Source organism: Mesoplodon bidens (genome assembly GCF_964165515.1).
Source record: "Mesoplodon bidens genome assembly, chromosome: 6".
Classification (NCBI taxonomy): domain Eukaryota; kingdom Metazoa; phylum Chordata; class Mammalia; order Artiodactyla; family Ziphiidae; genus Mesoplodon; species Mesoplodon bidens.
This window is the reverse complement of record NC_138162.1, coordinates 36,557,194-36,571,131: the sequence shown is the minus strand read 5'-3', so window position 1 is coordinate 36,571,131 and position 13,938 is coordinate 36,557,194. Positions and strand designations below refer to the sequence as shown.

Genomic DNA, 13,938 nt, shown 5'->3' with positions numbered 1-13,938 from the left:
TTGCGGCTTGCCGGCTCCTTAGTTGTGTCTCGAGGGGTCCTTAGTTGTGGCATGCGAACTCTTAGTTGCAGCATGCATGTGGGATCCAGTTCCCTGACCAGGGATCGAACCCGGGCCCCCTGCATTGCGAGTGCGGAGTCTTAACCACTGCGCCTTCAGGGAAGTCCCTTTCCCCACAACCATTGTCCACAGAGCAGAACTTCTTTCCTGACTTTCTTTCCCAAGGCTGTACTAGAAGAAGCAGGGAGGCTTATCAATCATTGGTTCATTTCATACTAGAACCCGGGGAATGGGGTTTAAGAGTTATTACCTCCTGTGGCTCAACTGCTTAGGTAAAAACACATTCAATAAATCAACAAAACCCTAACACAATTAGGGTTGTGTTGACCAATATTAAATTATTTAAGCAATAACACCTGAAACCAAAACATCCTTATTATCTAATCTCTGGCCTTTGGCTCTATTTATTTTAGTCCAAATTTCAAGATTAGATGAGCAAACATGGAATTTTGAGATGTAGCCTATACATTCTATTCCTTATTTATCTCTTCCTTGGATTTCTTTATAAAAGGAGAAACGATAGCATAGTAAACAGTGATTTCCTCACAGACAATCTCTAGTCAAATGACCTCAATGAGTTAGTAGACTTATAGCCTAAAACAGAGTTCATGATTAGCAACTTGATCACAGCTGAATTTTTGGATTCTGGTAACTGAGATTGACCTCTACAGCATTTCCAAGTTTTGATAAACAGTATTGGAAAGTCATATGGAATACAATTAAGTTTCTAGCATCAATATGGACTTGAAACTTCCATAAACTTAATTTTATTTCATTTGATGTGAACTTGTCACAGACTAAGCACACATACTTATTCCAAAATAGAAGTCTTTATTAACAGTGACATTTGCAGATTTGCAAGTACACTCACAACTAATTCACACACATTGCAGGAAGTCTCAAAATCTTTCTTTTCCACATGAAGAAAAAAAATGCTCAATGCATATATATTTTAAAAATAAAATCACAGATTAAAAAGCTATCTCAACTTGAGTATGTTGGTGACTTTAACAATACAACACCAAAAGCACAATCCGTGAAAGACCTGATTGATAAGTTGGACTTCATTAAAATTTAAAAACTTCTGCTTTGTGAAAGACAGTGTTGAGAGAATGAGAAGACAAGCCACAGACTGGGAGAAAATATTTGCAAAAGACGCATCTGATAAAGAACTGTCAGCCAAAATATACAGAGAACTCTTAAAACTCAACAATGAGAAAATGAAAGACCTGATTAAAAGACGGGCCAAAAATCTTAAGAGACACCTCAACAAGGAAGATATACAGATGGCAAATAAACCTATGAAAAGATGTTCCACATCATATGTCATCAGGGAAATGCAAATCGAAACAACAAGATATCACTACACACCTATTAGAATGGCTAAAATCCGGAGCACCGACAACACCAAACGCTGAGGGGGCTGTCAGCAGTGGGATCTCTCGCTCACTGCTGGCGGAAGCGCGAAAAGGGGCAGTCACTCTGGAAGGCAGCTTGGCATTTTCTTATAAAACTAAACATACTCTTACCTTACACTCCAGCAATTGCGCTCCCTGGTATTTACCCAAAGGAGTTCAAAATGTGTCCACACAAAAACTTGCATGTGGATGTTTATAGCAGCTTTATTCATAACTGCCAAAACTTGGAAGCACTAAGTTTGTCCTTCAGTAAGTGAATGGATAAATGTGGTACATCCAGGCGATGGAATAATATTCAGGGTTAAAAAGAAGTGAGCTATCAAGCCACGAAAAGACATGAAGGAAGCTTAAATGCATATTACTGAGTGAAAGAAACCAATTTGAAAAGGCTGCATACTGTATGATTCCAACTTATATGACATTCTGGAAAAGGCAAAACTATGGAGACGGCAAAAAAAAAAAAAAATCAGTGGTTGTCAGGAGTTGGGAGAGGGAGGGATGAATAGACAAAGCACAGAGGATTTTTAGGGCAGTGAAAATACTCTGTATGATATTGTAATGATGGATACATGTCATTATACATTTGTCCAAACAAATAGAATGTTATACAGGAATGAATGAGCCCTAGTGTAAACTATGGACTTTGGGTGATTGGGGTGTGTCAGTGTAGATTCATCAGTTGTAACCAATGTCCCATTCTGGTGAGGGGATGTTGATAATGAGGGAGGCTGTGCATGTGGGGGAAATGGGTGTATGGGAACTCACTGTACCTTCCCCCCCTTAGTTTTGTTGTGAACCTAAAACTGCTCTAAAAAAATTGTCTGTAAATAAACACTAAGGCCATAATGCCATAGCATTCAATAGATACTTTCTTTCTTTTTTTTTTTTTTTTTGCGGTATGCGGGCCTCTCACTGTTGAGGCCTCTCCCGTTGCGGAGCACAGGCTCCGGATGCGCAGGGTCAGGGGCCATGGCTCACGGGCCTAGCCGCTCCGCGGCATGTGGGATCATCCCGGACCGGGGCACGAACCCGTGTCCCCTGCATCGGCAGGCGGACTCTCAACCACTGCGCCACCAGGGAAGCCCCTCAATAGATACTTACTGAATGGTGAATAAATTGATTAATCTACCAGGCAAATAATTTGGGTAAAACAATTTGGATTCAGTTGGCCTTGTCTACATATCCAGTGATAAAACAGTAAAGATAAAAAATTGCTCTACACAACATTGTAAAACAACTATACCCCAATTTTAAAAAAGAAAGAAAAAAATTACTAAGGCAAAAAGAAAAATTGCTCTAATCATAAACTTTAGCCTAATGGATCTACTGTCCAACTACAGCAGTAAGGTTGTTATAATTCATACTTCCAGATAGCTGACCCTTGTACTACCATGCTGGGTGACTAATGATTGGTTGACAAAATGCACAGACCAATGCAGATGTATTGATGATCTCCATTTACCTGAAATGAGAGAAGATCTCTTGTTATAATCTCTGGGTACAAGACTTTTAAAAGTTCTTTCCATTCAAATTGAGTATACTTTCTTCATACTTCCATTGACTTGCTTGGCCTTAAAGTTGATTTGTATTAAGTGAGCAAAAGATACACCTACACACTCACAAATCAATAGTTGAAAAACAACCATTCCATATATGACTTTAGGATATTGCAGTATTTTAAAGTACACTATATACTTATAAGGCAAGGAATTGATACTATAAGATCGTTTTTATAAAATAAAGAATATTTTTAAGCTGGGCCGGGAGTGGGGGGCTAAGTCAAAGCCAGCATTACCCTTGCACTTCCTTTTGGTCGTATCTCTAGCCCAGAGGTCTGCCAGTGTGAGTGAGGTGTTTTATATAGTTGGAATATCATGAATTTCATTGCCAACCCCATTTTAAAATTTGTCAGACTGATATGAATATAACCGCTCTTCTGCTTTCTTAATATATGCCTCCTTTTTTAAAAGAGTTAGTATCTGTTTCCTCCTTACCTCTTCTATCCGCCAACCACTTAAAGAATGGAGGGGGGAGGGATTCTGTCAATATTCCTTCCAGTCTTTTTCACATCCACTTGCCCTTTACTGTCTGGCCCACTCAGTCACTTCTGTGGAGAAACTCATTTTACAATCCTCCCACTCCTCCAGCATTCTTATTTAGAGCACGCGGAAAAATCACACAACTCACACGGGCCTCTCCTAGTGGGTTTATATCCTGGACCCACTAGGTCATCAGGGAGACAGAAGCCAGCTGCTTACTTGCTGACCACCAGAGAGCCACAGATAGAATCTGGTTGAGCAGAGATTCTAGAGGGATCTCACCCTGGCCCCATATCTCTCCAACTGGTTACAATGCATCCAACAGAGACTACGCCAGTTCCAAAATCATCCACCAAAGAATGCTACCCATCCCTGCACAGTCTGCTACAGGTGTCTAATGGCTGAATTCCACAATTTAGAATGGTTCCAATTTTTCTTAGCCTTCCTTCAGAATTCATGAATGAAGCACTTTTTAAAACCAAGCGTCTACAAAGGGAAGATAAACCTATCTGATTGGTTGCCTAGACAAAAGGGGAAAGCTAGACATAGCTCCAATGCGCATTCCCTTGGCATGCTTCTTAATGGGTTGGTGGTTAAGAGGATTTTGAGCCAAACACACAATTGAAACACTGGTGTTTGGCTTCTTCTTCTTCTCCTTTTTTTTTTTCTAAATGGGAAAAGCATGAATGCAGTCCCCCACTACCACAATCTATGCGGTCGAGTTTCCCACATTTGGGAAAATCGCAGGGGTCAGCACATCCGAAGTGCAATGGATAAGTTTGGCTTCATTTTTAAAGGGAGGAGAAAGATTTGCAAAGAAAAATCTCCAATGTGCAGGCTAACACCTATTTACTTTTAGTCTAAATAATCTGTGAAGTTAGGTAAACAGTCATTTCAGAAATATTCTCTATAATAAGGTTTTATACGGGAAGCTTAAGGACACGTGGATCTACTAATTAGCATAATATCCACTCAGGTGTCTGGCTCCAGACCGTGGGCAGAAGATGTAAATTTGGGAGCCTTTATAAGTGTTTTCTGCCTTTTTATTTGCAGTGAAAATCTTCGAGTTGATACAGAAGAGGTTGGTTATGCAGGAGAAAAGAAATAACCCAGGTAAGCCCAAGAAGTTTAGAAGAGTTGGCGATCCGAGTACTACTTTAACCTTTCATAGGAGGAGAGACACTTCCTCCATCACTGCAGGAAGAAAAGAAAAGGCGGGTGCAGATGCAGAGAAGTTGGTAGCTTTGACCACGAAAAGACAAGGTCTCTGGTCTAATGGCTTCTGTTTTCTCATTGAAGCGTAAGATAAGAGTATCTCTTGAGCGCTGAAGTGTGAGAACAGAAGTGAAAGTATAAAATTGTTATCACATTGTGTAAGAAAGCAAATTTACTGGAGAATCCTGGAGTTGCTGGACAGGGTTGAGTGTGCCTACACATTGTCTGTGATAAAGTAAGACCAGTCTGGTTGTGTGATTTTTCACAGTGTTCAGGTGTTCATGGGAAGGAGTGGAAAAGTCAATGGTTGGTTTTATTCAGGGATTTATGCCAAGGTGATTGAGAGAGGAAGAGAGAAGCAAGGAAGCTGAAGGCATTTGCCAGGGAATAATTACAATGGAGCACGTTGGAATCTTATCTGAATTAAACTGGACTAAAAATTAATGTCCACTATGATTATGGTAATAAAAGGCCCAAAAGTCAAAACCAGGGAAAGAAGAGCACATAAAGGAATTCCCTGGCTGCCCAGTGGTTAGGACTACCTGTTTTCACTGCCAAGGGCCCAGGTTCAATCCCTGCCAGGGGAACTAAGATCCCGCAAGCTTCAAGGCACGGCCGGAAAAAAAAAAAAAGCACATAAATCAAAGATGCATAAAGGACCCTTAATAAGGATATTAAAATTGAGCTTTGTGCTCTGCCAAATCCTCATTGCTTGTTCCTTTCCTGGTAAGAGGCTTTTCAACAAGCCTAACAAGTGCAGTGAGGGCATTAGCAAAAAGCACCAGATTTGCATTTCAGCCTCAGCCAAAACAAACATGCCCAGAAGTGTCCAGCTAGAACCCTCAGCCTCTGCTATGAGGACCCAACCAAGAGATGTTTCTTCTCCCAAGCCTTTCAGAAAGATAAAAGAATATAGACCACTTTCTTACTGACTCACTTTTTTCCTGGCCAAAAGCTTCTAGCTGGGCATGCAGTAATCTAGCAGAGAAATGGGTGCTTGTTATTAAACCCCACTCCCACGGACACAGAATTTGGGAGGGCCAGCATGAAGCTTGTGGGACACAGGCAAAATGAGGTTGTCCCATGGCCATGTGGAGGTGAGGAGATGCAAATGTGGAATTGTGTGCAGCAGACAATTAAGCATCAGGTACAAGGTAATGAGACGGCAAGCAGAGACCCCAGAAAAGATTTTATGGCTTCAGAATGCCAGGCAGGAGCTGGGAGACATTTCCTGGGATGCTGGAGTCTAGCCCACAGCGATGTATAATGAGGAGAGTATTAGGGGCCACAAGGCCATTTAGATTACACCCATGCACACACACATACACCCTCACACCCAGGTCACCACTAACAAAGCAGAACTAGTATTTCCCTGGGTTCCCCACACTGAAAGCTATCACTCTATACTTCTCAAACTGTAAAATGTACATCTGAATCGCCTGAGGATCTTGTTTAAAATGTAATTTCTGAATCAGTAGGTCTGAATTGAGACTCGAGATTCTGCATTTCTAACAAGCTCACAGCTGATGCTGATGCTGCTGGTCCAGGGACCATTCTTGGGGGAGCAAAAGGCTCCAGTACTCTTAACGGTGACCCATTCCCACAACCATTCCTGTGTGTGCTGGGATTTACTATGAGTCCAGCTTCTCTTGAATAACATTCTCTTGTTATCTGTTCTGTGCCCTCATTGAATTTGGCGTGCCAAAGAATGGTAAAAGACAGAGTAGATACACTGGGTCCAAAGGGCCTTGGCCTGACGACTTGCATCCTTTGAAAGAACCCAAGTAGCTGTCCTCCAGCTTTAGACTTGGTCATGTGTAAATTACGGTGGGAGAACCAGGCAGTGTCCACCACTTGGATTTTCTCCCTGGAGCTAGTACCAGTCATCATTCTTCTAATAGTGTTTGCCCCTCCGGAGGGTTTCCCTTCTTGGTGGCCTATATTCTCTTAGGAATGAGTCAGTCATCAAGATGCCAGTGGTGCTGAGTGGGTTGAGGAAGTAACAGGGGCAAAACTATAGTTGCTATGAAATAAGGTGTTCTGGAGGAAGATGCTGGGAATTGTGCATCGTATGCTGGAATGGTGAGGAAGGGGTCAACTGAGATCCTGGAGGAAGTTCAGAAATGCAAATTCTCTTCAAACCTTCTGCAGCTCTACCATTTGGCCACTGATTAGTGGTTTTGAATAATGGCCAGGTGGATTTAGATTCCAAAGATCATTAATAGTACCCTTCAAACCAGAAGATAAGGCGGGGACCAGGGTTGCATGTGGGAGCGGCTGGATGGTGCCGAGGTTGTGCAATAAGAAAACTGTGAATTGGATCCTTTCAAATATTCATTTAGAGATGGGAGTGAAAAATGAAATTACTTTTTCTTTTGGCCACGCGGCTCATGGGGTCTTAGTTCCCTGACCAGGGATGGAACCCGGGCCCTGGGCAATGAAAGCACAGAGTCCTAACTACTGGACCACCAGAGAATTCCCTGAAATTAGTTTTTAATTAATTAAATTACTTTTGGTTGACAAATTGCATTTCTTTAAACATGACTGCATGCTCCTGAACCCTGTAATTGTCAAGAACTGTGAAGGGGCTGAGATTTTTAACCTTCCTTTTGCCTGCCACACAGATGCTGGTAGAAGACTCAAAACTCCTGGGTCAGAGACAAAGGACTTTATTACTTACGGCACAGCAAGCAGCATGAGGTTCATGTTCATGTTGGTTTCCTCTTGCCACCCCCAAGTTCACAGGGGCAAGACAGAGGGGCCCATGTGAATGCCATGCTTGCAGAGGATTTGCATCACAGCCGAGGAGCTCTGAGCTCAGGGAGCCCAAATCTTGATAATAGACATTTCCACCAAAGGGAGACATTATTACACTAGAAAGAAAACAAAACTGCCCCCTCCTCTGGAGGGAGACCCTGTATCTTCCAAGGCTGTTTGCTATACAAACACCTTGGAGAAAATAGTCCAGAACAAAGGTGGTCAGTGCCTCTGCTCCCAAGACATGAAGAAACATGGAGAACTGAATCCCAACAAAAATAATAGTAGCTACACTCCTAAAGCTTACTGTGCATTAAGAGCAGTTCTAAGTGCTTTGGTGCTTTATATACATTATCTCACTTAATCCTCACAATAACTCTGTGAGGTTATCCTCATTTCACAGATGAGAACATTGAATTTTACAATGATACAGAATGCTAGACAGTCATGGAAAGGGCATGATGTTTATTTTTAACGAGCCCCAAAGATTATTCTGATAGACACCAAACCTTAAGAATCACTAATTTCAAAGGTAAGCATCACCTTTTTAATTCCGTTCACTATTTAACAAAACTTTTTACTCTTCTCTATATTTATGCTTACCTAATAAAGCCAAGAATTTTATTTCCTTTTATTTAAGACATAGGATTTTGAGTTCTTACTGTGTAAGGAAGACAGAATCAAAAAGGAAAAAAGCATAGATTGTTTGCAATAAAAATGTTTAAAGAAAGTACAAGCTTTGAAAGGACTGGCTCACTATATTAACAAACACAACATGTATTTAAATGAAAAGAAAATCACAAGATTGCCAACATTCCCAAGTTTACACTCAGTATGTTCTTACTGGAAGAATATATTTTCTCACATGATTGTGATAGCCCTGAATGTCACAAATCTGCAAAAGGTCAGCACTGAAAATGCTACGGATGGACTTATGTCAGGGAGTAAGTATATAACTTACAGGAAAAATTCAAGGTTCATTTATTTTGGCACTAAAAGTAGGCAGGGTAAAAAAGAAGTTTGCAGGGTGATGACCCTGGGTTTTTGTTTGCTTGTTTGTTTACAGTTCAGAGCTTTCTTTACTGGATTGAGAAATGTGGTGCACATATTTCCCCACGATGGTGACGTGGCAAGGTGTCATTTGCATCCATATATCTTTGGGAAGGGTTCCTTTTCCCAGTTTCATTAATTTAAACCATTTGTCTAAACTACCTGTTTTTACTTATTTTTTCTTTCAAAGTCAATGTACTTTCATATTTTTTACGGTAATTACACAAGTTAATTAGACTGAGCAGCCTCCTCCTAGCAGGAGTCAGATGGCACACCCACCCAAAGGTCAGTGTGCAGGGAAAAAGGAAACCGACAGGGCCTGGGAAGACCCCTTGGGCCCAGAGGGGTCAGGGGAGGGAGGTGTGCCAGGGGCTGCCTGAAGGAGCTGTGGCTTTTGTTAGAAGGACACAGCCAGTCCAAAGTAACCTATAGGGAGAATCAACACCAGACCGGCCCAAACCAAGCAGGAGCTTAGGGAAGGGGGCTGGATTTGTGAAAAGCAGGGTGGAGAGTGGATCTGGAGGGCAAATGGAGAAAATCCAAATAGGGTCAGCTCTTCCTGCCTCTCCTTGAAAGTGGGTGTTTTTTGTTGTCTTTTTTTTTTGTGTGTGTGGTACACGGGCCTCTCCCGTTGCGGAGCACAGGCTCCGGACGCGCAGGCTCAGCGGCCATGGCTCACGGGCCCAGCCGCTCCACGGCATGTGGGATCTTCCCAGACCGTGGCACAAACCCACGTCCCCTGCATCGGCAGGCAGACTCTCAACCACTGCGCCACCAGGGAAGCCCTGTTGTCTTTTTTTTTTTTTTTAAATAAATGTATTTATTTATTTTTGGCTGTGTTGGGTCTTCGTTGCTGCACGCGGGCTTTCTCTAGTTGCAGCGAGCGGGGGCTACTCTTCATTGTGGTGTGCGGGCTTCTCATTGCCGTGGCTTCTCTTGTTGCGAAGCATGGGCTCCAGGCACACAGGCTTCAGTAGTTGTGGCACGTAGGCTCAGTAGTTGTGGCTCACGGGCTCTAGAGTGCAGGCTCAGTGGTTGTGGCGCATGGACTTAGTTGCTCCGCAGCATGTGGGATCTTCCCGGACCAGGGCTCGAACCCATGTCCCCTGCATCGGCAGACAGATTCTTAACCACTGCGCCACGAGGGAAGTCCCCAAAATGGGTGTTTTTGACCGCTTATTCCTATCACAGAGCACTTTGGTCCCTATATTAATAATTATAAACAATTATTTATACAGCCCTTTGAAGTTGGAGATTGTTTCCATGTACCTTGTGTCACAACTCTGTCAGGGACATGAATATGTATGTATGATCCTGAGAAGAGATGTGACTTACCCAAAGGTACAAAGCAGGTAAGAGGCCAGGCCAGCCTTCAGATCCAGATCTTCTGCTCTTCCCACCCAGAGACAAATACCTGTGGGTCTTTCTGCACAGTCTTCAATGAGAAAAGTAAACATTGTTTTCATATACTCACCACTTAAAATAAGCAAATGAAGAAGACAAGGGTGATTTAAAAAAAAACTTTAGTTAATATTAACCAAACAATAACGAATGAATTCCTGATTGATTCCCTAAATGAATTTCTTTCCTAGAAAATTGCCATGTCAGAGACTGATACAGAGAGTTTCTGCTCGAACTTGACTAGAACTGCATGGAGGCTCCCAGTTTAAATTATCTTTCTTTCATTCAGCAAATGCACAAAAATACTGCACTGGTTTATGTTATTTTTAATGTTATAATAAGAAAACAAATTGTTACTGTATAATTTATGAGTTCTGTATCATTAGTAACTTCAACCTGAATAACGAGCATTCTAAAAATAATTTGCCTTCACCCAAAGTTCTTTTGGTTTAAACAAATTTAAAAAGCTTTAGGACAGATTTTATTCTATGATAATGAGAAGCTAGGGCAGATTTGAAATGTCTCTGAATCCTGCCTCCTTGCCTTCCAAAATTTGGGGGAATTTCTTTTCTTTTTTCCTTCCTCTTTTTGACTCCTTTCTTCCATCCCTCCTTCCTTCCATCCCTCTCTACCTCCCTTCTCCCTTCCTTCCTTCCTTATATCTACTCTGGGACATAAGTTTTCCTATGTTTCAGGTGCATACATCAAAGGGTCCCACTGAAAGGTGATCTGTAGTAATCTATATAATAGTAACAGTCTATAATCTGTATTTTCTAGTTATTTGAATGAAAATTTGAAACAGGTTTGCTGTTGTCCTGTTGCTCTCACACTTCCCTCTTGAATCTCTTTATCCATTTGTCTGTGTTTTCTTTTGGGGAATGTTCTAATCCTTGGTGGTTAAAACTGCCTTAAAGGAACCCTCCTACACTGTTGGTAGGAATGTAAATTGGTGCAGCCACTATGGAGAACAGTATGGAGGTTCCTTAAAAAACTAAAAATAGAGCTACCGTATGATCCAGTAGTCCCACTCCTGGGCATATATCCAGAGAACACAATAATTTGAAAAGATTCATGCACCCCAATGTTCATTGCACCATTATTTACAATAGCCAAGACATGGAAGCAACCTAAAGGTCCATTGACAGATGAATGGATAAAGAAGGTGTGGTACATATATACAATAGAATATTACTCAGCCATAAAAAAGAATGAAATAATGCCATTTGCAGCAACATGGATGGACCTAAAGATTATCATACTAAGTGAAGTCAGACAGAAAGACAAATATATGATATCACTTACATGTGGAATCTAAAAAAAAATGATACAAATGGGGCTTCCCTGTTGGCGCAGTGGTTAGGGGTCCACCTGCCGATGCGGGGGACGCGGGTTCTTGCCCCAGTCCAGGGGGATCCCACATCCCACGGAGTGGCTGGGCCCGTGAGCCATGGCCGCTAGGCCTGTGCGTCCGGAGCCTGTGCTTCGCGGCGGGAGAGGCCACAACGGTGAGAGGCCCGCGTACCACAAAAAAAAAAAAAAAAAAAAAAAAGATACAAACGAACTTATTTACAAAACAGAAATAGACTCACAGACTTAGAAGACAAATTTATGGTTACTAAAGGGGAATGGTGGGGTGGGAGGAGGGATAAATTAGGAGGTTGGGATTAACATATGCACACTACTATATATAAAATAGATAATCAACAAGGACCTACTATACAGCACAAGGAAATCTACTCAGTACTCTGTAATAACCTATATGGGAAAAGAATCTGAAAAAAAATATATATATATATATATGTGTATAACTGAATCACTTTTCTGTACACCTGAAACTAACACAACATTGTAAATCAACTATACTCCAATATAAAATTTTTAAAAACTAAAAAAAAGTAATATACAAACTAAAAAAAAAGTGTTAAATACATACAATGAAATATTATTCAACCTTTAAAAAAGAAATCCTGTTACATACTACAACATGGATAAACCGTGAAAACATTACTCTTAAGTGAAGTAAGCTAGTCACAAAAAGGCAAATACTGTATGATGTCACTTGTATAAGCCATGTCAAGCAGTCAGACTTATACAAATAGACAATAGAATTGTGGATGCCAGGGTTTTGGGGTGGGGGAGAGCGGAATGGGGAGTTGTTCAGTCGGTACAGAGTTTCAGTTTTCCAAGATGAAAAAGTTCTAGAGATCTGTTACACAATAATGTGAACTATACACTTAAAAATAGTTAGAATGGTAAATTTTGTTACGTTTTTCACCACAAATTTTTAAAATGTAAAAAACATTCTTAGCTTGCAAGCCGTACAAAAATAGTAGGCTGGGGGACTTCCCTGGTGGTCCAGTTGTTAAGACTCCCTGCTTCCACTGCAGGGGGCACGGGTTCAATCCCTGGTCAGGGAACTAAGATCTTGCATGCTGCACGGTGCAGCCAAAAAAGCAAAAACAGTAGGCTGGATTTGACCAGAGGGCCATATGTACTTTGCCAACTCTTGATCTAGGGCATATTTCTGTAGGGCATATTCAAATTTCACAGTTGTTTCAATCATGCCCTTTATAGCTATCCTTTTGCCCCCAGCCCAATCCAGTTTCCTACACTGCATTTAATTGTCATGTCTCTTTAGTCTCCTATAATCTAGAAAATCAATTCCTCAGTTTTCCCTTGACTTCTATAACCTGGACACTTTTGAAGATTACCAGCTAGTTATTTTATAGAAGGTCCTACAATTGGAGTTTGTCTGATATTTCCTCGTAATGAAATCCATGTTATGCATTTCTGTCAGGATACCACAGAAATGATGTTGTGTGCTCGACGCACAGTATCAGAAAGCACAAGATAATGTCTGTTTGCCTCAACACTGATGTTGACTTTGAACCGTTATCTGTCCTGCTATTCTACTGTAAAGTTACCTTTTCCCCTTTAATAAATAACTTGTGAAGAGGTACTTTTAGACTTATTCTATTCCTCCTCAAACTTTCACCTGCTTATCTAACTTCCATGATTTTTGCCTGAATCAATTATTAATACAGTGGTTGCAAAATGGTGACATTCTGATTCCATCTTTCCACCCACATTTATTAGTTGGTATTCTGTTGTAAGGAAGATCTTTTCCTTATCTCTACATTTATGAACTCATGGTAACTTATTTTATGGGTGATAAAATATGTTAATTACATTAACATATAATTGTTATTGTTAATCATATGGGTGCTAATATGTTAATTTTAAATTTGGGGGAGGAGGATATACTTTTTTTTTTGCCCATAAAAACGTCTGTGGGGTTTTAAAAATGTATTTATTTTTTTAATTGATGTATAGTTGATTTACAAAGCTGTGCCAACCTCAGCTGTACAGCAAAGTGACTCAGTTATACACATACATTCTTCTTTTTTTTTTTTTTTTTTTGCGGTATGCGGGCCTCTCACTGTTGTGGCCTCTCCCGTTGCGGAGCACAGGCTCCGGACACGCAGGCTCAGCAGCCATGGCTCACGGGCCCAGCCGCTCCGCGGCATGTGGGATCTTCCCGGACCGGGGCACGAACCCGTGTCCCTTGCATCAGCAGGCAGACTCTCAACCACTGCGCCACCAGGGAAGTCCCATACATTCTTTTTTAATGTTCTTTTCCATTATGGTTTATCACAGGATATTGACTATAGTTCCCTGTGCTATACAGTAGGACCCTGTTGTCTAGCCATTCTTTGAATTTGTTTTGATGTTCAACTTGTCTTAGATTTGGCCTATTGCAGCTCCTTTAAGAGGGTTTCTATGTCCTTTTGACATGACCCCTATCCTTTTGTGTCCCCATCATATTTTACATACTTTCTTACTTGTACAAAAAGATGTTTCAGGTTCATCTTTTATTTTCTCTGCCCCAGTCCCAGCACCTGCCATCATGAGGCAGAAAGAAGACTGCCATAGAATTGCATCAGACCCTAGCCAAGTGGATAGGAGGATGGCAGAGGGACTAAGAGGGGAAGCCAGGA

At 41.3% G+C, this 13,938-nt stretch overlaps 1 protein-coding gene across 1 annotated transcript in view; it reads left to right on the top strand.

Moving 5' to 3' along the window:
• PTGR1 (prostaglandin reductase 1) overlaps window positions 1-13,938 on the top strand; it is a 57,067-nt gene that overhangs the window by 30,605 nt on the left and 12,524 nt on the right. The window contains exon 2 of the mRNA XM_081237897.1: window positions 4,571-4,630. The gene's annotated coding sequence lies outside the window, so the exon portion shown is untranslated. The remainder of the gene's footprint in view (window positions 1-4,570; window positions 4,631-13,938) is intronic.